The sequence below is a fragment of the Dromiciops gliroides genome, chromosome 1 (assembly GCF_019393635.1).
Source record: "Dromiciops gliroides isolate mDroGli1 chromosome 1, mDroGli1.pri, whole genome shotgun sequence".
Classification (NCBI taxonomy): domain Eukaryota; kingdom Metazoa; phylum Chordata; class Mammalia; order Microbiotheria; family Microbiotheriidae; genus Dromiciops; species Dromiciops gliroides.
In genome coordinates, this window is record NC_057861.1 from 247985020 (window position 1) to 248010010 (window position 24991).

A 24991-nucleotide genomic window follows, 5' to 3' on the forward strand; every position below is an offset into this window, starting at 1 on the left:
CCTGTTTCACAGTATCTAATTTGGATTTAAGTAATGTAGGGATTTTGAATATAATAGCTAGGAAAATCAATTCCTATAATTATTGGAAGTTAGTTGGTACAGTACATAGAGTTCCAGGCCTAGAGTCAGGAAGACTCATCTTCCTGAGTTCAAATCTGGCCTTAGAAACTGTGTGACCTTGTCTGTGTGACCTTGGTCAAGTTACAACCCCATGCCTCAATTTCCTCATCTCTAAAATGAGCTGGCAAAAGAAATGATACCTCAACAGTTTTTCTTACATTCCCTTTCTAAATCTAGATAATTGACAAAACAATAAAACAACCTCTGTTTCATATCATTGGCTGATTTCCAAATTGTAAATACTTACAGCAAAAATTTAACAATCAAGTTTTTCCAGTATATTCCTGTTTTCAACTCTATGTTTCAATGATCAGGAGACCAAAATATTTCTTCTTAGGCACCTTTATCATGTTTCCTTTATTATAGACAAGTAGTTTATAATAATGATTTGAGCACACAAATAAAAAAAAACCAATCAGTATGTCACAAATTAATGTATCTAGCTGCTGTAATGACATTAAGGAGCTCTAAGAAGCATGGTCCAAGGAAGGTGAGACTGTATAAGACCCAGCACTAAAGAGGAAAACCTTAGTGAAGAAGACATGGCCTAGTTTTCTAAACACTGCTGTGAACCCTTCCTGAGCAGTGACCTCTCTGCATTCACTGCAACTTAGTATGATTTTTAAATAAATTTTATTGATTTTTTTACATAAGCTACAATGCTAAATATATCTTTCCCCAAACTGCTCCTAGAAAGGCATACTTTATATTAAATAATGAAAAGAAAAGGGGAAAAGTTCCATAAAACTAATATATCCAAAAAAGAATCTTATATCATATTCGGTATTCCACACTTATGCTCTTCAGCTTTTGCAAATAAACAGATTCTCATATCTCTTCTTCTGAGTCAAGTTTGGTCACTATTACTTTGCAACATTCTCTTTTAATTGTTTTGTTGTAGTGGTTGTTATTTTAATTTACACTGATGCATTAATCATGTATATTGTTTTCCCAGTCCTATTTATGTTACTTTGCATAATGTCATATAAGCCTTTCCATGCTTTCCCTTATTCATCATTTCTTATACTACATTAATATTCCATTTTATACACAATAATTTATTTAGCCATTTCCTAATTGATGAGCACATATTTTTCCCCAGTTCTTTGCTATCACAAAAATGCTGCTACAAATATTTTGGTGAATATGAGGTCTTTCTTTTATTGCCCTTTGGTTTGAGGTATATAAATTTTATCAAATTAAAATAATTCTTCAATGTCTCTACTTTGTAAGATTTTAAAACATATGAGGGGGCAGCTAGGTGGCGCAGTGGATAGAGCACCGGCCCTGGAATCAGGAGTACCTGATTTCAAACCCGGCCTCAGACACTTAACACTTACTAGCTGTGTGACCCTGGGCAAGTCACTTAACCCCAATTGCCTCACTAAAAAAAAAAAAAAAAACATATGAGCATTATACTATGCCAAGGCTATACCTTTATCTTTTGATATAATCATGTGGTTTTTTTAATCCTTCTGTTTTTAATGTGATTCATTATGTGAACTCTTTTCCTAATGTTTATCCTATTAGATAAAAGAGATAAATCTAATCTAATGACTATGAATGATTTTTTTTTCAATTTATTACTATGGTCTTTTTAACAGGGTTTTAATTAAAATCTTGGATCAATGTTCAATAATGATATTGGTTTAAAGTTCTTTTTCTTAGCTATGTCCTTCTCCAAATTAGTTATTAAGATTATAGTTGCCTCATAAAATGAGTGAGTGATTTCTTCTCAATTTTTAAAAATAATTTATGTAGTATGAGCATTATTTATTCTTTAAAGGTTTGATAGAATACACCTATAAATTCATCTGAAACAGGATTATTAGATTTTTTTGGTAATTCCTTTATAGCTACTTCAATTTCTTTTCCTATGACTGGATTACTTAAGATCTTTACTTAAGTTCTATTAAATTAGGTAGCTTATATAATTATTTTTCTTTAAAATTCTCAGGACTTTTTGCAAACAATTTCATATTATAAGCTTTGACTATCATTTTTTATTTAATTTCTGTTATTATTTCCCCTTGTTCATTTTTATTTAGTTAATTTTTCCTCCATTCTTTTTAATTAGGTTGGCTAAAAGCTTATCAATTTTATTAGTCTTCTCAAAGAACCACTCTTTAGTTTTGCTTATTAGTTCTGCAGACTTTGAGGTTTTCAACTTCTGGTATATGGACTTATCCTTATCATTGTGTTTCATATAATTAATAATTATTTCTATGATTTGTTCTTTGACTGACCCACTGTTAAGGATCTGGTTATTGTCTCCATTTAATGTCTTTGTCTTTTGCTTGGGCTTCTTGTATTAGTTATTATGTGTATTTTGTTATGATCCAGAAAGGATATATTTAGTGTCTCTGCTTTTTTATCCTCTTTTTTATAACTATCCCTCTCTACTCTAATATATCACCTCTTTTTGTAAAGGTAGTATTTATGACCAAGGAATATTTAAATTATTTAATAGTGTGGTTCAAAAGACACACTAAATCTTTGTTCTTTTATCTTTCGTTGTTTTTTTTTTTACTTTTTTCTAACTCTATGAGAGGAATTTTGAAGTTGTTTGCTAAAATTACATTATGTATATTTAAATCAGTTATTTTTTTCTTATGAATTTAGATATTATGCCATTAGGAGCATATACATTTAATACCAATATTGGCTCATTGCTTGTGTCTTTTAAGTGTAATGTGATTCATTTGTTCCTCTCTATCAATATCGTGAACTTGTATTTTTATTCTATTTGATAGCAGGACTCCATCTTCTGCTTTTTCAGATTCACTCAATGCATTGTACATTTTGTTATAGTCTCTATGTGTATCTTTGCTTTTACACATATGTATGTACACATACATATGTATGTATGTATGTATGTATTCCATAGCAACAGTAGATTATAGGATATTTTTCTCATTCGTTAAAATTTTCTTTTTCATTTTTTGAATGTTTAGTCCAATCACATTTACAATTATTGAGGCAGGTTTGTATTTTTCCTATATTGTGTTTCTAGTATTCATTTTTAAATATTTCCCTTCCTCTTTTAAGTCAATAAATTGTTATAATGATAGTTTTTTGTTTAAATTACTGTGATGCAATTCTCTTTCCAAAGGCTACCTCTACCCCCTTCCTCCTATTTGCCAATACTTTCCTTAGTTTTGAAAGTTTACTTAAATGATTAATTCATTTTTCTTTCATCTAGTTATTCATTTACCCTTTTCGCCTGTCTTTTCCCCGCCTCAGTTCAAACTATCACTTCTCTCCTCTGTTTCCACTTCTTATGTTTGTTAGTTTCCATTTTTGATACCTTTTATCAAAGATTATTTTTGTTTTGTTTTCTGATTTGTGGTATATACTCCTATTATTCCTTCTTTAATCACTTTGTGTTCCTCATATGTTTGAAGTTTCCGAAATATTGGGGTTGAGCTCCCTCATCTAATTTCTATGTTAATTGACTAAAGAGATTTTGACTCATCATCTTTTTTTTATTTCTATTGTGCTTCAGTCTGAGTATCAATTATTGAGAGAAATAATGTGGATAGAAAAAATGGCCCATGTTGGAAATCATTCCAAGGTTTCAAACTGCCATTGATTCTAACCACTGCCTTCCCCATGATTATTCATCTTTCCATTAACTCCGCCATCTCAAATCTGAGTCAATGTTTCTTCCACTCTTTTTGGTGGAAGCTTCCCTCATGAGCTTCCATATCCATTTTTCTCAACAAGAATACAGGCCATGAGGGGCGGCTAGGTGGCGCAGTGGATAAAGCACTGGCCCTAGATTCAGGAGTTCCTGAGTTTAAATCTTGCCTCAGACACTTGACACTTACTAGTTGTGTGACCTTGGGCAAGTCACTTAACCCCCACTGCCCCACCAAAAAAAAAAAAAAAAAGAATATAGGCCATGGAGGTATACAACTTCTCAGAGAAGGTACACTCCCAAAACACCAACTCTTCCTAATTGGAATTCATCACATATTCCATTCAAGGACTGAAGCTACCCATGGGAAATTCATAGAGGGACATTGTCCTTCTTCACTGAGTGTTCCCATTACCATTTTAGTCTCCTAGTTTTAATACTCCTCTCCTGTCACCTTTCCCATTCTCTTGATGCCTGTCTTCTACCTCCATCCTTTCTACATGTGTACCCATCCATTCTGTAATTTTGTGCCACAAAATGCATTGATTTATTCATAGGGGGATTCTGTGGCTAAGCCCATGATGCTTTAGTTCAGTTGAAATACCTTCACTTCTTTTTCTTACAATTCCAATTATATATAAAAAATAAATTCCAATTATATCTTTATCCCTTGACATGCTTTCTAAAAAACTAAAAATCTCTTGATGATCCCCTTTGTTGTTGTTGCTTACTCCATAGGTCAATTTCTTTCTTTCTTTCTCATCTTTATTTACCTCTAAACATAGAATAATTTGTATGCAGTTAGTTTCTCAACTCCACCCTAAATCTGCATTTTTAATTGCCCAGGCTCCAGCTCCAACACCTAAGAACTTTCCTATTTCTGTTGAGATCATCCTTCCAAATGCACAGGTTGACAACCTTTGATCTATACTCCCAAGGTTCTGTCCAATACCTTCTTCTATTTTCTCTGTATATCTTAATGAGTTCATCAGCTCTCCTAGGTTCATTTGTCATCTCTGTACAAATGATACCTGTCCCATATCACCGAATGCCAATTTAGCAAGTTCAAATAGATATCACATGAATATCAAATTCAATATATCGGGGCAACTAGGTGGCACAGTGAATAAAGCACTGGCCTTGGATTCAGGAGGACCTGAGTTCAAATCCAACCTCAGACACTTGACACTTAACTAGCTGTGTGACTCTGGGCAAGTCACTTAACCCTCATTGCCCTGCAAAAAAAAAATTCAATATATCCACAATAGAATTAACTTTCCCTTATCCCTATTTTTCAGCCAAACTTACCTATTTTTATTAAGACCATCACTTTCCATCCACTTTCTCAGGTTCACAAATCAGGAAACTCTTTTGATTCTTCACTTTTCCTTACCCACTATATCTAATAAGCTGCCAAATTTGGTTGATCATACATCCACAGTATATAATGCATCTGCCCCTATTTTTGTCCAATTTTATGACCATAAACCTTATTCAGGCCCTTATCAACATTCAAAGTCTCAATTGGTCTCCCTGCCTCCAATTTTTCCCCTCTCTAACCCATCCTCTAAACAGCTGCCAAAGTAATATTCCTAAATGTTTAGTGCTTAAACTATTCTGATCATGCACCCCAAATAATAAAATATGTTGAGCATACATCTGAAAAATGTACATTTTTAATAATTTATAAATTACTGCATATTATCTATAAAACATGTATAAATTATGCTATTTATAAATTATAAATATACTACTATATTAATAATTTATGTTCTAAAACTTACATAAAATATACATTAAAAACATCATGGAAAATGAAATAATATTTGATCCTACAAATCAAATATTATAGGGAGTATGTTGAGTAGCAGTGTCATGGTTAGACCAGCATATTAGGCATCTATCTGTGACATCCACCTGAAGAATAGATCAGAGAGGTAAAAGTGCTGAGGCGAGGAGACCGATTAGAAAGCTATTTATTTCAGTAGTTCAGATGAGAGGTGATGAGTACCTGAAACAGGGTTGTGGCCATATAAGGAGAGAGAAAGGGGGCAGATAAGAGAGGTACCATACAGGTAAAAATTACAAAGTTTGCCAACTGCTTGATAAATGTGGTAAGAGTAAGGAGTTGAGGAGGTCACCTAGACAAATGGAAGGATGTCAGCAGCATCAACAGTAATGGGGAAGTTGTAAAAAGAGGTAGTTATAGGAGAAATCATATTGTAATAGAACTTGTAGCACTGTCACAACATAGGCAAGCATACTTATCCTGCATTACTTACTTTGCCCCACCCCAAATAAAAAGGAGAGAGACTTGGCTTACTCAGGGCATGGGGTCTGTGTCTTAAGAGATACCAATACCACAAAGTGATAGTGTGGACAGGGGAGAGAATGAATACCCTGGTGTGTGGAAGACAAATAGAATTTTCCCAATGACACATGCACAAATGCCAATGTGGGTGCATAAATTGAGATTAAGCTGTAATTACAAGGAAGAGGAGGGTTGGAAGCCTGAACAAAAATAAAGGGGGAAATATAGGCTAAAAGGGCAATTGTGGTTCTGTTGAAGATAAGCCCTCGAAGTGGCTGTTATGATGAGGTATTGAATGTTATCTATCTTCCTACCTTCCAAATAGTCAATCTCAAGCACTATAGATCAGATCATGGCTTCTCTTTGAAAAGCATTGTCTTTGCAACACTGGTCTTACCATATCACTACTCCTCTCAAACTCCAGTGGCTCTTTGGATAAAAAAAAAAAATGTTTGGCACACAAAAGTCTTCTCCATCTCATTTTAGCCTTCCTTTCCGAACTTTCTGCCCTTTGCTCCCCTTAAAGCTAGACTATCCTTTTTCTTTCCTGGAGTGAGGATATCAGTGTTCCTTCTCCTCTCCCCGTGGTTTTGCACAGGCTGAGAATCATGCCTATTAAAGGGGTATCCCTTTCAGACTGACAATTTTGATGATTGAAAGGAGCAAAGAGAAAAAACAAATGTGACACTTGCTGAGAAAACAGCTACAGGATGATGCACTACCTAGTGTAACACCTGGCTCAAGGTTCTGTGTTTTGGTTGCTCATTTGTATTTGAAAGAATTGGGGGGTTAATCATTAGGGAATTCTGAATGCCAGAATTGTTTTATAATTCTTAGACAAATGTCCTTTGCTTGATCATGGTTCAACTTGCAGAGATGAGATCTTACTTATGCATAACATCATCACAATCATTATTTGTATAGCACTTTAGGTTTGCAAAGTACTTTATATATATTTACTCATTTGATAATCACAATAATCCAATGAGACAAGTGCTTTTATTACATCCATATGTACAGATGAGGAATCTAAGGTATAGAAAGTTTTGGTAACTTGCCCAGGGCTACACAACTACTAAGTGTCTGAGGAAAAAATTTAATTTATATATTCCTGACCCTGAGTCTAGTGATCTATAGACAATGCCACCTAACTGTTGTTGTAAGCCGGATTAATATTTTCCAAGCTCAGAATCAATTTCTGAGCCAATGAGAGGACAAGAGAAGAGACCCCAGAGCTTTACAAAAGCAAAGGTATAGTTTTCTGCATAAGGGTCAGAAAATTGACCTGAGAGCTATAGTAAAGTAAGGATATATCTGTCTTTAGCATCACCTGTTGCTGAAAAGAATTCATTGATGAAAGAGAAGCAATACCTCTCTCTTCAATTCTACCTAGTACTGATAAAGTGGAAAAGAACAGAGATACTTCTTTGCTCTGCCACATACCACCAAGAAGATAGAGAAGAAAACCCTCAGAACCCAGATGAGGACGCAGAATTGAATGTCCTTATGCCAATCCTCTCTCTTTAAAAATATATATAACACTATCACAAATGAAGACATTAACTAAGACTGAATCTGGAAGTACTAAAGTTACACATATAGAATAGGCATAAACCCAGTTGAGAAGAATGAGTGCCCCAGAATAGTAAAAGTGTAACAGAGAAACACTAAAGCAGATTGGTCTACCCTGATATGATGTGCCCTATGAGGAGTTAAACTCACATAGGCATGAAACACCCCAGTTTAGTAGTGGAATTTCTTTTCTAACACAGACTATCTATTAATTAACTTTAAAAAGGTCATTTCCTAAATAAGAGGGAAAAAACATTGATGCTCACAATTCCTGAGTTGTGAGCTATCTTGGTCACGTGCATTTCCTACATGTATGCATTATCACTCTGTTAAGTTTGTACCCTCCCTTACACACATAAAATGTGTGCATTAGTGGAGGAGTACACCACAAATTTATGGGTGAAATATTATGTGACCATTTTCATTGTTTTGTCTTCTGTTAGGTAAATTTTTTGTTTGAATTAATGGAGTCATTTTGGCTGATTTCTTCATAAGAAATCCACCAGTGGGGGCTCAAGAACTACAGTGTTAGTACAAATATTCACATACCAATGTTAACCCTCCCTCTGGGGAATCTCACACCTAAAACTTCATAAGCATAGACCGTGAAAAGAAACAATCACAAAGACACACACAGAGTGCATATAAATTCATGGCAAGTGTGAAGAGGAGATGTCAAATCAGACCCTCAACTCAAAACCTTTAATATACTAGGAATGCATTTTCTCCTTACTACCACCTCTTATAAAACTAAACACAAACACCATCTAAGACCTTTTCCTGATTCTACCAGCTGTTTGTTTCTCCCCCTCAAATTTATCTTACACTTAGTTTGTAAATATTCTGCTATGTGCATGTTGTCCATTGCTATGGAATGTAAACTCTTTAAGAGAAAGAACTATTTCATTTTTGTCTTTGAATTAATAACACTTAGAACTGGGCTTTGCAAATCTGAGGTTATTGATAAATGCTTGATTGATTGATAGATTTAAGTAAGAGATAAAATTTCTATTCACGTTTCCCTGAGTACTCAAGATTGAAATGATATTATTTGTACTTGTGCAACCTTAGCAGAGTCCTGTCCCCAAAGACAGATGTGTTGTGTCAGGTATCAGCAATAGACACCAAACAAGCTGCCCTTCAAATATGACTGAATGATTGCTGCAGAACACTGGAAATTACTACACTATCAACCATGGAAATTCAAGAGTTACTATATACTACAGCACTCAAAGTGAATGATATCACCACATTACATCAATGTCCCCTTAAGAACATATACATAACAAATAACTACTATGTTGAATGAAATCAGAAGTCAGTGTGAGATGAATCAAAAATTGCTAAGCCCCATTGAATGCTCAATCAATATTAGTTAGCATGATATGCCGGGTAGCGCCAGGAAGTGTGTGTGTATTTTTTATGGCTTTCCCTAGGAGAACAAGAACATAAAAATAATAGAAAGTTGGAGTTCCTCGGGGCTTAAGGTGGGTATGGGGAAGGGTCACAGAAATTAGAAATTCAAAAGTTACCATACAGAGGCAGTATGGTATAGTGAAGAATGGATTTGGCATCAAGTAGCCTGTGTTTTAAGAATCTCTTACATTTGCTTGCTGTGTGACCATTGGCAAATCATTTATTCTTTCTGAACATCAGTTTCCTCATCTGTAAAATGGATATACAAATGCTATCTACCTCATAGGGAAAAGTCTCCTTCCTCATGGGATTATTGCCAGGAAAGTGCTTTTAAACTTTAAAGTACTATATAACTTTTTGTTGTTGTTCAGTCATTTTTTTTTCTTTATTTCTTTTTGTTTTGGGGGTGGGGCACTGAGGTTTAAGTGACTTGCTCAGGGTCACACAGCTAGTAAGTGTCAAGTGTCTGAGACCAGATTTGAACTCAGGTCCTCCTGAATCTAGGGCCAGTGTTTTATCCACTGTACCACCTAGCTGCCCTGTTGTTCAGTCATTTTCAATCACATCTGACTTTGTTTGGCAAAGATACTCAAGTGATTTGCCATTTCCTTCTCCAGCTCATTTTATAAGTGAGGAAACTGAGGCAAATGGTGCTGAGTGACTTGCCCAGAGTCATACAGTTAGTAAGTATATGAGGCCAGATTTGAACCCAGGAAGATGAGTCTTCTTCATTCCAGGCCTGGCACTCTATCCACTGTACCACCTAGTTGCCCCTTATATGCCTATAGGCTATGCTTATATGATCCCGTTATATCTTTAAGATACTGTATAGGAAAGTATTTTATACTCCTAAAGTATTTTCTATCCTAAAGCTCTAAATAAATGTACTGCTCAATTCAATTCAGTTTTAACATAGATGGAAATGATATTTCATCAGTGAGGTCACTCTAACAGTATAGACTTCAGCTCCTCCAGACCTTTTCATTCTGTGAAGTTCTCTTCCCTATTTTCTGCAAATCTCCTACAGGCAATCTACCCAGAATGCTCTAGGTCTTCTCTGACTCTTGTGGGTACCAGACAGAGATGTGTTGGGAAATATTTCAAAACCAGCTTTCAAAAAAAAGTTTTTTGTTTTTTGTTTTTAATTTTGGCTGGGCAATGGGGGTTAAGTGACTTGCCCAGGGTCACACAGCTAGTAAGTGTCAAGTGTCTGAGGCCAGATTTGAACTCAAGTACTCCTGAATCCAGGTCCAGTACTTTAACCACTGAGCCATCTAGCTGCCCTGCAAAAAAAAGTTTTTAATGTGCACATAACACACTTTTAACTTTAATCTGCATTAGTAACATTTTCTCCATCATTTTGTTAAATCTAGACAATGAACAAAATAATATATCAATCTGTGATATGTACTCTTTGCTGATTTAAGTTGTAAATGTTCACACTGCTCCAGCACACCCTTAGTACCAGTTTACCCTCAGGCTAGTCATCTATTTCTTACCTTTTTTCCATAATTGGTGCCCTTCCTTTTCTATTTCATACATATAGCTAATGATAGCTTTAAACCACTTCTTGGTTCAGAGCATTGGGCTGGCCACTCAACATAGTTATCTATATTACGCCCCCCAAAGTCTCAAGGTCTCACCTTTGTGCAGTTCAGCATCATATATTGTGTCCTACAACCACAAATAAAAGTCTATGGGAACATTTCCTCTGGATTTATGCTTCAGCCACACTGCCTCAGTCACACTGGTGTGTACTTGCTTAGTCCACAAAGTTCTCCTGAAGGCAGAACTGGAAGCACCCAAAGTTATAAAGCTCCAGGCTTAGCCCTCCCTCAATAGCAGAAAAATCATGAGAAAGAAATGTAGACACAATTTCAACTAAAAGATTATATTCTTCCTTTCTCTCTGCCCCATATCTTCCAGTAGATGACACTCCAATCAACCAAGGCTACCCTAGGAAAGCATGGTCACTCCAATAAGACATGTCCGGTTGCCTTTGGCTTGTAGGAGACAAGGACCATTTGATGTGTGTGCATATTCTCTGAATCATGCCATATAATTTGTAGACTATTTATCAAGGACAATGATCAAAAGGGTTGTAACAATTGGAATGATGCCACCTGCTGGAGACTTACTGTAGAAAAGCTCTGTCATGAAAGGAAGGTCTTTGAGGGCAAGGCCATGCGGCTTTTCTTTGGCGTCAGGAAGTGATGTTTGCTGGTGAGAGGAGGAAGGGGGAGCCTGGCGCTTTGACTCGGACTCTTTTCCTGAGGACGCTGGTGGAAAAGGGAGCTAGAAATGCACTCTCCCTTTAATAGATAGGAATCTAGGCCTTTTCTTCTCTCTTTACCAAATTCTTATTCTCCTTAATAAATGCTAAAAAGCCTAACTCTTGCTAAAGCTTATATTGGCAACCACTCATTAGATATTTTAGATAGTTTAGCTAGAATTTTAGCCCTTAACAGGGTCAGAGGGTCCCAGTCTGGGCCTGAGCCCTCAGTAGACTGAGGTAAGTGGGGGGAGATTTGTCTGGCAAAGTTTAGGTTGTGTTTCAGGGTAAAAGCAATCTATTCCACACACAAAAAAATAATGTTTAAGTTTCAAAGTAATATTTTGTAATTGTAAATAATATATGAGTGTTAAAGGGAAGAGAGCAGTGTTCATTCAGACTCTTGTGAGAGGTTTTTTTTTTCTTTCCTCAGATAAGTGGGTAGAAGATTGAAATGTTATTAGATGCTGCCACAGCATGATGGCATATACAGCTGTACACTGTGTTTGACAAATAGAATGTGCCTATTTTAAAAAATCTGCCCAGAAAAATGGATTGCACATATCACAAATTTTATTTTGACTCTCATTCCCAGGTATGCATAAGTAGGGCTTGAGATATAAGAAAGGGAGCAATCTTTCCAGGAGTATAAATATTCTACAGAATTTGAAGTACAGAGACCATATTTTCCAGGTTTTTTTTCTGGAACACTTTTAATTTCAAGAAAATAAAGCATACTTTTAACAAGGCTTTGCCAACAGAATTTGCTTTGTCAGAGTCTGTGTCTAGATATTTTGTTCATGTTCCTGGGAGTGTGTGACTTCCCACACTACTATCCATAACTCTGGATATGGAGGAAAGTAGTCCAAGGTAATTTTAAAATTCTGATCAGTTGCCCTCAGGAGGGGCCTTAGGGAGTTTCCACAATTAATAAGAAATCAGATTGTTCTGTTGTATCTATACCCATAGGGAGGGGTCATAGTCTGCGAGTCAAAAGACATACCAATTTTTTTCTTGGAATTCTTGGGCAAAAAGGAACATAAAGTTTTGAAGTCCCAAATTTGTATTGTTGACCTGCACAGGGGTGAGAAGGGTAGCATATTCCTGACTTCTGAGCAGCCTTGTACAAGATCAGAAATCTCATTAGGAAATATATTACATGAGAGACTCTTCAGAGCAGAGACCCGTTATATAGCACTGATATACCAAGGGAGAAATGTGTCTTCTGCCAAGCCTGGGATTTTGGAGTGCTTCTTCTGCCATATGTAGAAGGGTGCCCAGATTAAAGAACTATTACTAGTGGTAAAGTATTAATGTCTTTCAAGAGCCATCTGCTAAGAGTCAGAGAGCTCTGCAGGCCTGAGCACAGGAGGCAATGCCTAAGTCACCCTCTAGGAACTGCATACTCTTAGAGCTGGAGGAGACCCTGAGGCCTTCCAGTCTCTCCCCAAAATATCTGACAAATGATTATCCAATCTGCTTCAAGACCTCTACTGAGAACAAATGTATTACCTCCTGAAGCTGCCAATTACATTTTCATTGTTCCATTTGTCAGGAATGTTTTTTGTTTGTTTGTTTGGGTTGGTTTTTCCCCTTCTATCAAAGCTAAATTAGGGGGCAGCTAGGTGGCTCAGTGGATAAAGCACCGGACTTGGATTCAGGAGGACCTGAGTTCAAATCCGACCTCACACACTTGACACTAACTAGCTGTGTGACTCTGGGCAAGTCACTTAACCCTCATTGCCCAGAAAAAAAAAGCTAAATTATACTCTCTGCAACATCTGTCCATTGTTCCTAGGTCTACTCTCATGATAAAGGGGAAAAACCCCACTTAATTCCTCTTTCGTATCACAGTCCTTCAAGTGCCTAATGAAAAGTATCATATCATAATCTCTCTGAGTTCTATTTTCCCACCTAAGCTTGCCCCTTTCCTCTGATCAGTCATTACATAGAATGATCTCAGAGGCCTTCAACACCCTGTTTACCTTAATCTGGACATTCTTCAGTATATTAAAACTCTTCCTAAATAGTGGCACAGTAAATGAACACAAGCCTACAGTCTGTACTGCAGGGGATCTAACATTTCCCTCTCTAAATGAAGCTTAAGGTCACAGTAGCTTTTTTTGGCTGACACCACAGTATTGATGCATCTTGAGCTTTCAATCCACCCAAACCCCAGAATTTTCTTTAGACTATTTGCCATGAAGGGATGCTTCCCCCACATTCTACTTTAAAAGGCATTTTTTTCTAATTTTGTTTAAACTTTGCATTTGTCTTTTCACCTTATTAGATCTGCCTTATAATTCTCATTAGCCAAGAACTTTTGGATTCCTACCTCTTTGTATCATGCCCAAATCTCATAAGCATGCCTTCTGATCACTTAACAAATCATTGCTAAAAATATCTTCACAAGACAAAAGCCAAGCCCCTGCGATGCTCTACTGGAGACACCCTTTCGAGTTTACATACAATCATCATAACTCCTCTTTGGATTAAGCCATTTGAATCCGTTTTCCAAACTCATCTTTAATTTCCAGGTGGTCTATAGTATGAATCAATGGAAATATAAATTTTGATTGTGCCCACATGCATCTTCACATTGATTCTCTCAATCATGTTTCCCACCACCCTGCCTCCTGGATATCTTTATATGACAATATCTTCTTCATATTCTCTTCCTTAAGGAAAAGGTATATCCTTCAAGAGTCATGTTCCAAGCATGCAACCTATCCCATTAAGTTTCAATGATACCTATTCAAGTCAAATTTCCTACCTTGCATTAGAATCTCTAGTACATCTTATTTCACACCCATAATTTTGTGCTTCAGTTTATAAACACTAAGGCATTGGGTTTTATAACTATCCGTTTTCTTGTACTTTTTGTCTCCAATGAATTTCTGCTCATTGCTACTAATGTTCTACTTCCTATGCCATAGATACTTTTTAGGCTATCTAACTTTGTGTTTGTATGTAGGAAGTTTCCTCTCTCTCTTCTTGTTGGTTAAATTTGTGCTACCATTACCAACCCTTTTTTTTATTATTATTATTATTATTATTTGTTGTTGAGGCAATTGGGGTTAAGTGACTTGCCCAGGGTCACACAGCTAGTGTCAAGTGTCTGAGGCCAGATTTGAACTCAGCTCCTCCTGAATCTAGGGCCAGTGCTTTATCCACTGTGCCACCTAGCTGCCCTACCAACCCTTTTTAAAGATTTAGGTAGGAGGCTTTGGAAAGTACAGGAGGAGGGATGGACAGGGACCAGATACCTATTCCATCTTCGAGGAAGCTGTTGAAAGCTACAGGAGGATTAACAGGTTGAGGCATTAGAACATGACTGACTATATTTATACAGGATCAATCATCAGTTTCCATTTTTCTATTGTCTTCTTCAGATATAATAGTTTCTATTTTTCATACAACCTGTAAACCAAAACCATACACTTGCAAATACAGTATGTTGCTGCACACTTAAGGGTTATCATAGTAATTACCCCAGTTTTTTGGGTAGAGACGAGAAATTATAGAGGTAAGGAATCCCTCAAAGGGTAACTGGTCCAGCCTTCCATGTCCTCTGAGCATCTCTGACAGAAGAGATGCAATTGAAGAATTGGATCTCAATCATTTTAAGTATTTTTGAATAGATATTTTCTGCTGGTGCAAATGCTTTTTTTTCCCCATAGAGGCAGGCTCAGAAGAATTAGCATAAAAGAGAAGGCACTCTGAGATCCATGGAGATTTCTATCAGATGAAGACTATGCCATTTTTCAGGCACAATTTGAGTAGATTTAGGTAACAATAGCAGCACTCATCTAAATAAAATACCTTGCTCCAAAAACCCCAGGTTCTTGCACCCTATAATAATGAAGAATGTCTGGGTGCTTTCGCAAAAAAATAAGAGAGAATCAGGGAGCACAAACTAGGACAAAGCAATGGATGTTCAGATGATTGGCTTTGTTAGTCTTTGATTGTGGCTGATAATTTGATTTTCATTATAGTTCATTCAGCAACAATGATAGCCTGTTTATCACGAATCATTGTAGGTGGCTTCAAATAATGAATGTTTTTCATTTTGTTAAAAACTGCCTAGTTGCTATGGTGATAGCCACGAAATAAATCAGTAAAAATAAAATTAAGACAGGCATGTATTGAATAATACCAATGTGGTAAAAATTTTAGATAGATTTACAATATTATATACTGTTATAGTGTGGGAACAAAATCACATTTTATATAAGCAGAGGGTAGTTGAGTTTTCAGGTGGTTCAACACATGGACCAATGATGAGGAAAGAGACAATGCTCCCTCAATGTGTAAGCAGAAAAATAAAGCTGAGGAGAGGTGCTTGAATCAAGTTACAAAGGACAAAAGGGATAATAATTTCCATCTGTTTGTTTAGCATCATATTTTAAAGTTATTTCTATACTTTACACACCTTCCAAATTTTACCTTGTTTGTTAGGTTTTGTTTGTTTGTTTGTTAACCAATAACTTAACTGGCCTTCACATTGTATGTGCTGACTCAATTTCTATTAAACATTTGGCAGGTAGCCACTAAGAGTATAATTTCCCTACATGACAGCCTACTTATTTTCATAAACACAGTCTCCCCAAGTTCAAAATATATACTTTCCAATGACAGCAGATTGAATATGGCTTTGGAGAATTGCAGAACAGACTCTGGAAATGATGTTCTGGTGATGCCTCTTGTTTAGATCAGACAAAGACAAGCTTCTCTCACTTGGTGAATAAAATAATTTTGTATGCTTGCAAAGCAGGCTCTGTAAAGTTTAATCTGTATTCTCATAGTCAAAGGAGTTTGTAAATTGATTCCTTACTAAATGTAGTAACTCTTGGATCAGAGATATATCACTGAATTCCATGAGAATACAATACAAAGAAAACCATTAGCCCTGACAATTCATAAACAAAGTAAAGTGCTTCCTTCACTCCATTTTCTTGTAAAAGAATATCAGGTTTTAAAACTAATGATAATGCTCACATACATCTTCTCAGGTGTTTGAGAGAGAGATTGCTTTATTTATGGAAAAACTAGGACTAAAATTTGGTTTATGAAAGTAAAATGAAGTGGAGACAAGAGACTTGAGTTATAAAGCTGGCTTTTTCAAAATCCCAGTAGTTATGTTAATAGGCACAGCTTCATTTTAAGAGGGAATTGGTTGCTGATGTCCTCTGTGCCCTAGCTGACCCATTTCTCTACTGTCAAGGTAATGTGTGAAAGATGTTGAGTATTTGTAGGGCCAAGGTCACTGGTATGTACACTATGACTATGTTCTCTAGAGATATCTATCCCACTAATTCCCTGGTATGAATCTTTCTTTTCCCCCTTTTCTCTCTCTCCCTCCCTCTCTTCTAACCTCACTCCCTCCCTCTATTCTAATCTCACTCACTCCTTTGCCTCTCCAACCTCACTCTATTATTATTACTATTATTATTATTATCATTATTATTTATTATATACATGTCTCCAGTCTGAGAGTTTATCATTCCCTAGATCACTGCCTGCCTGGCCCTAAAAATTAGAATATATTTTACTTTTCCTTCTCTGACATTAAAAATGCATTGCAATGAATAATATAGTAGGGCTGTGTATAAAACTAAACCTTCTGCATCCCCTCTTAAATGTTTGTTCTTCAGCAGAGAGCCTCTGAGGAAAACCGTATTGAAAGGATGAACAGTAATTTAATTTTTTATCATAAGCATTAGTGGCAAATAAAGGACAAAAGTACTTTGCAGTGCTGAAGAAGAAGGATGAGCTATTTATCAAGGGAAAATATCGCCTTCAGATTGACTGCCTGGCTGGGCACATTCTTTTTCTTTTCAAAGATAGGCAATCAGGAGATTAATATGCAGACACTGGAAACATTTCCTATATATGTCAAAAGTAACAAATATTTAAGAAACTTGACATGAATGGGTGCTTTTTAAGAGAAATGGCTAAAAGCCTTTGTGGAAAATGAGGTTGTAGAAGCAACATCTTCGTTAAAACCTCAATCCCAAATCAGCTAGTGCATTATTTCCCACAGAATCTCTAAATTTTAAGGTTTTTTTTTTCCCTGAAAGGGGGTGGAGGGGTGGAGTTGAAATGGTGAACTTAAATTACTAACTAGCTACCTAAAGTGAAGAATATTTGCTAAATGTTCAAAGTTGGATAAATACATGGATACTTTGCACCATTTTCTTTCATTCAATTTGAATTTATTTTATAATATGTATGTGTGTATATATAGTCAATGTGCATACATCTAAGTACATATATATGAGTGGTGCATATACTTAGATTCTGCATGTTGTATACATATATACACTTTTTATGTTATACATGTATGCGTGAATATTATATGTATCGTTTACATGTGTGTGACATGTGTTATATTCCATATGTCATGGGAGGATTATGGGCCCCGGTTATCCCAACAGTTCTCTGGGGGGTTCAAGGAACTTTTTCCTTGAAACCTCAGGGGTTTTCCCTTGAAATCAAGTAGGCCTCTCCTTGAACTCAATCAAGGACACACAAACACACCCAACGGAGATAAGTGGCACCAGATCGAACTGAGCATGCTCCAGGACCACCACTCTATATTCCAGTCCTCCTAAGCACCTGGATAAGGTAATCCAAGAGAAGACCACCTGGAACCGCCCATCAGCAGACTGCTTAGACCCATCAGGACAAAGTTGACACCCACCACCAGATCGCTCACAAAGGATTCCTCCTACCCCAGAGCAATGCGGAAAGACCACCAGCCCCTCACCCAATAAGAGACTCTTATCCACCCCATCTAAACCCTATAAAATGGCACTCCACAAGCTAGCCAGGGAGGAAAGCGTTTTGTTCAGGCAAAACCTTCCTCCCGGCCGGTTTCTCTCGTACCCCAATAAACCTGTTCTTTTATTCCTAATTAGGTCTTGTGCGAGAGTGTAATTCTTTACAGAGGGATCCTAAGAACCCACGTGCTTTCTCCTATCGGTTTCTCCCCCATATCACATACATATACACACATAGATGTGTGAGTGTAATATAAGCTCCTCAAGATTAGAGGTTATTCCGTTGTTTTCTTTGCGTGTCTAGAACAGTGTATGAAATGGGATACCTGATTAAAGAATACTTACCTGTTGGCTGAGTGATTGATTGGGAGGACTTCTTTTTTTATTTAATTATGTCAGAAACAGAGAGCAAAAGCACTAGACTTTTTTTTTTAAGTGAGGCAATTGGGGTTAAGTGACTTGCCCAGAGTCACAGCTAGTAAGTGTCAAGGGTCTGAAGCCAAATTTGAACTCAGGTCCTCCAGAATCCAGGGCCAGTGCTCTATCCACTGCGCCACCTAGCTACCCCGAGAGGACTTATTTTTTAAGATAATATTGACTGCATATATATATATGATGAAGTACTATTCCCAAACATTACTGCATATGTTGGCAGCAATAATTAAGAAAACAAATCGTCTCCTAAAATATTTCTTTTTCAACACAAGCCAGACTTCCAGTTGACACATCTTCTTAAGAGGTAGTTTTCTAAATCAGTGGTCCCAAATTCATGTCACAGTGGGGCCTTCTGTCTGACTGCTGCAGTTATTTATGTGGCACTGTATTGAGGCAGAGACTAGTAGTAAACTTCACTACTTCATCCCTTTCATTCTTTTTAACTCTGCTGTCATTCTCCTATGTCAGCATCTTCTCCTTTCCTCTTGGGACTCCATTTCTCACTCTCGGGTCTTTTCTCCATCATGTTCCAGCAATCTTCTTACCCTGGAACATCCCTCTACTCCCTGAAATCCCTCCTTCTTTGGTCAATTCTTTACAAAACTTCATTTTATTGGTGTCCAAGTCAATCCTGTTCACTCCATTCCTGCCCAGACTCCAATCCTGATTATCTCAATTTCTTTCTCTACCATGTCTATGAACCTCCCCACCCACCATCATCATTTTTCCATTTTGTTTTATAAACTGTCTTCCCTTATCACAATGTAAGTTCCTTGAGGGAAAGAATTATATTTCTTTTTTTTTTTTTGTATTTGTATTCTCAGCACTTAGCATATTGACTGGTATATAGTATGTAGTTAAAAATGTTTGTTGACTTATCAACTGACCAGTCAGCCTCTATTTAAAGACCTTCACAGATGGGAAGTCACCACCTATTAAGGTAGACCATTTTACTTCCAGATAGCTTTCATTCTTATGCACGGTTTCCTTAAGTATAGCCAAAATCTGACCTTCTGTAATCTCTAACTACTGTTCCTAGTTCTTACTGCTGGGGCCAAATAGAATAAATCTAGTTCCTCTTGCTTTTAATAACCTATAAAATTTTCATGCAACTATCATATGTTGTCTTTAATTTCTTCTTCAGGGGCAGCTAGGTGGCACAGTGAATAAAGCACTGGTTCTGGATTCAGAAGGCCCTGAGTTCAAATCTGGCCTCAGATATTTGACACTTACTAGCTGTGTGACCCCAGGCAAGTCACTTAACCCACATTGCCTAATAATAATAATAATAATAATAATAATAATAATAATAATAATAATAATAATAATAATAATAATAATACATTTCTTCTTCAATCAACACATTCATCAACTCTTATATGCCTTCTGTATCTGGCATGATCCCAATGCCACTCACTATCATATCTACCTCTAGTTTGTCCATCTGATTTCTAAAATTGGGCAGACAGAACTTTAGAAGTGACCTGACGTGGGCAAAATACAGAATGATTGTTAACTCCTTCATTATAAATACTGATTCTATAAATTCAAATTAAAATCATATTAATGTTTTTGGCTGCCATGAAACACGTTTTACTCATGTTGATCTTTCAATTCTCAAAAACATGTTGTAGTGGAAAGAAGACTGGACAAGTAGACATTAGTAAAGCTGAGTTCATGTCCCAACTTCACCACTTATAAGCAATGTAGATTTAGACCACTTGCTTCATCTTCCTGATTTTTAGGTCCTTTATTCATAAGGCCCAGTTCTAAACTCCAATGCCTAGAAGAGAAATCCTGGCTTTATAATTCTTGTTTCAAATGCTACTCACTCATAAATTACCAACTCATCCCTAAGCCGACATTATAGGCTAAAATTGCTGCATGAGCTAGTTCAAAATATATGTAGAATTAGAGAGTATAAGTTTATATTCTAGCCCCCTGTGCCTACATCTGCTCCATTGCTATCCATTCCCTATATCTCACACAAATGAGTTTTATTTGAACCCATCTTCCATTCTTTTGGAATGTCTAGCTGTTTTAGTGCAAAATTGGGCACCCAATGCTATCATTATTTCTGTAGAGGTTATTATTTTCTTAAAGTGTGTCCAAAAAAATTGTTAGATATTTTTGTCCTTAAAAGCTAATAAGGACAATGAAAAGTTATATTTTAATATTCTTTTAAAGGAAGAAAGACTCAAAGCACAGAATAAATGTAGGAGCAGAAATTAAGGTCTAGATGGAAGAAGTAGTGGTACACATACAAGGGCCCTTCATAGAGAAAATATTTTTTAACACTTTGGGAGCATAATAGCTGTGCAAGGGGACATCTTTCACTGATGGAAGAGTTTCAGGTTCCTTAATTTACAATAAAAGCTGTTGAATATTCACAGTATCTCAATATTCCATTTTATTCTCATACCTACTGTTTCCTAAGTGTGTCCAGTTTTGTAGCTGGGATTACAATGTAATTAAAATATGCTCTTTTTTGTAGGAAGGGGCTTCTAAAAGACTATTTGTATATTTTTTATTGGGGAATCATTAACTCTTATTTACCCTGAACCCTAAATAGCAAACTTTCCATCATCATCATTATTATTATTTCTCTGTAACCTCTGAAAGAATGACAGTGAGGAAGAGCAGGTTAGCACCCTTCACCTCTGCATCGACATTTCTCATCATTGAAGTATATATTGTACAGAAATCCCAGAGTATAAGTCTGAGAGAAAAGACATTCAGGGAAGGGGAATAAGGAGAGAGAGGGATGAAGAATGAACCTCTTGGACAAACTCTGGTGAGACAGTTCTATGACTTCTGCAAAGAACTTTCCCCACACACAACGAAGTAGGGGTTAGGGGTGGGAAGTACAGAAAAAGCACGCAAGGAAATATCATTGTGCATTTCCTGTTAAATGCTTCTACCAACTACAACCCCAAGGGACAATAATTTTATTTCCCTACCCACTCAAGAAAAAAGGGGAAAAGAAGTACTTGAGGGGAACTTAAGGAAAAAGCTACTACTTTTTATGAACCTTGGATTAGAATTGTTTTTGTACTATACTCTCTCATCCTATGATGTAATCCCTGTCCCAAATCCCATTGGTATGGCACTGTGTCCTTACTGGTGGATATGGATACCCTGGCCTATGTGAGGAATATGGCAGAATTCGAGAGGTAAGAGAGCTTCAGTTCTAATCCTGTCCCCTTTGAGATTCATCAAATATTCTTTGAAACTCCTCAAACTTTAGGAATCTTCAAGCAACAAGTTGCTTTAGGTTCTTCAAAGTTCTAGGTTTCAGAGAGAATTTAGAAGTCAACCCTATTTCATGTTGCTGAAGGAAAAAAAGACTCTGGAAAGACATGGGAGGAACTAACATTTTTTATCATGTCCCTATTCAGCTTGCTACTCTAGAGACTCTGGAGAGTTCCTTGACTGAGAGCCAGGACAATCTCTCTTGGTTGAGCTGAGTTATCTTAATTCCAATGGGAGAACTCTTATTGTGTATTGTCTGGTATATATTCTATGGATGTCTTCTCAGATTTCTGTTTTTCTATGATTTGGATAAATGAGTTCCTTTACTATTTTATATGTGTATTCATTATGAAACTAGTATTCAGTGGGAAAGGGGTCAAGACTTGCATATGGAGACTAGGATCTCCTTCTACCAAATAAAAATAATGATACAGTGATCAGAAGTTACAGTGAACCCAATCATATCCCCCTGGCAAACAATATTTTAGGGAGCAGATATATGTAATCTAAATCTGATTTCCCCTCTCTCTGAAAAGAGCAGAATTGCCTCTAGACCCAACTTCTTTATTCTAACTGTTACAGGACTAAAAGTCTCCCCTGGAGAAGTGTATGTATACAGAGAAGAGTTTAGAAATGTCTATTCTGCCTCCCTTCAAGCCACAAACAAGAACAACCTTTACAACAGAGAGGCCTCTCTCTACGTTTAGGATATTTCCTTACAAAGTTATCAACTCTGCTAGGGTCAGGACCCAAGTCATTCTATTGCGCTACAATGCCTTACTCATAGTAAGGATTTATTAAATTATTGTTAAGAGAATGGATGAATGTAGAACAGTTGAGTCAGATTTTCTCAATGTTTGAGTTTACCACTGGGAATAAAATTCCCTAAAGCATCATATATAAAAGCCTCAGTAACTATTAGTTATACTACTGCATTATGGATTAGGGATAAGATCATGGATATAATTCTACTAGTACAAACAAGACTAACTGAAAACTAGAGCCAGTGAACTTCCTAAAATGTGGTATTTGACTTCTTCCTTATCCCAGGCTCTTCTAAGTACTTTACTTTATTCTCCTCTTATGTCACCTTCTGACCAACTTTTTGTGCCCTGCTGACATAAGAAAATCTACAATCAGACGTATAATTAAGTCAAGCTCTTTAGCTCAGCTCCGTAAAAGAATCTTCCCCAAATTGGGATTAATGGGTATATCGGGAAGAGAGCTCTTATAGAATTGAATGTTACTTTCCTCCAACCCAAATCATGATAGTTAGAGTCAAGCTCATAAATATTCTGCTGTTCATCTTTCTTAGGATCACTTGAGTGTAGCATGATGGAGAGGAAAAAGCATGAATTTGTAGTCATAAGACCTGCAAGTGAATCCAAGCTCTACCTTGTCCTGACTGAGTGATTTTGGCCAAGTTTCTTTACTCAGCCTCTAGATCTCAGCTTGCTTATCTGTAAAATAAGGCAGTTGGATAAAATGTTATATCTAAGTGTTTCTTCTGGCTCTAAATCCCATTATCTGCCTAAGCCAGGTTTTTTATGTTTTGGGTGTGATAGACCTCTTTGGCATTTTGGTGTAGCCTATGAACCCCTTGTTTTTGAAAGCATAAGATCTAGGATTATAAAATAATCCAGTTATATTGTAATAAAGCTATCAAAATATTAAAGACACAAATTGATTAACCCCTTGACATTTACCCGTGAACATACTGGAGTTCCATTGACCATAGGTTAAGAACTCCAGCTCTAGAGGGTTAGTACAAGTCAAAACTTTTACTTTACGTGAGAAAAAATAAGGCCAACATCTTTAAATTTATAACAACAACAATAATAAAGCAACTTATAGCTTATAAATATTATCTCATTTTCTCTTCCTAATACTCCTGGGAAGTAAATGCTATTTTTATCCATACCTCACAGATAAAGAAACTGAGGCAGATAGAGGTTTAGTGACTTGTCCAGGATCACACAACTAGTGTCTGAGGTGGGATTTGAATTCAAGTCTTCCCAACTCCAGGTTTAGTGCTTTATCCACCTAGATATTTTAACCCCATGATTCACAGCAGACATTGATAGAAGGGGTAGCAATTAAGACCACTATATTACCCTTTTAGAGGCCCTAGAACTTTCCTGTGCTTTCAGAACTCTATCGGAGACATCCTCAGAACTTCAGGATTTATGCCAAGATCACCCTGCACCTAATAGTCACCTACTGGTCTCAGTACCATAAGCAAGAAGGGAATCTCTGACCTGCAACTCATGTCCTGTACTCTCTTTGGCAAGTACATGGGTTGATAAGGCATCCCCTTTCAGGTGCCTGTTTTCTATAGCTGCACTGTGTTGCAAAGCCACTCAACCAAGCAGGCTTATGACTGATTCTTTCCCTTGGTTATATTCTTTAGGAGCTACTTTCCACATCTGGCAGCATCTTAAAGTTTCAAATATCTAGTTTTTCTTTGCTACCAATGAGTCTTTGGGGGGCTCTAGATGCCTTTTGTTGTTGTTCCAGATCAAATTAAGCCTCAGTGCATGTACAGAAACATCATGTACTACATTTTACGGCTTATTTTCTCACAGTTTTCTTGATTTACATAAAACAGGGGGAGTAGCATGGTTAAAGCACTATGCAGGTCACTGCTAAGCAGTAAAGTAACTGAAGTCAAATACTGGAATAAGTTCCAGATGGCTGCTTCTTTTAAGTTCAGTAAAGAATGGCTGCAGCGATAGCAAATTGATCATCTGTTTGTTGAAAAAAATATGGTGCCAAATGTTGCTACTGATCAACAGCGCCACCTTCTGTTTTAGAGTTCTCATGTCCACACTCAAAGTAACCTTGTTTTCAGGGCCTTATGCAAATGGAAATCTTATTTTTCTCCTACCTCTACTCTCTGCAGAGGAAAATTCATCCCTAAATAGTACAAACTGCATTCTAGGATAGATATCAACCCCCCTATATCCAACTTAGGCTATCTCATAGTGGAAAATAACTTAGCTTTGCTGTATTTTTGCTAAAGCCATTGGTTTCCTGGTGATAGTCCTTTATCTATCCTAGCCACACTGTAATTCTCTAATAGATGGTAGAAATTGCATGGTTTCTGCAGAAAAGAAAATGAAAGATCTTGGAAATTTGTTAATCACTGTAATGAACAGAAAACCAGGAAATTATGCTTCTGAAATGTTGTG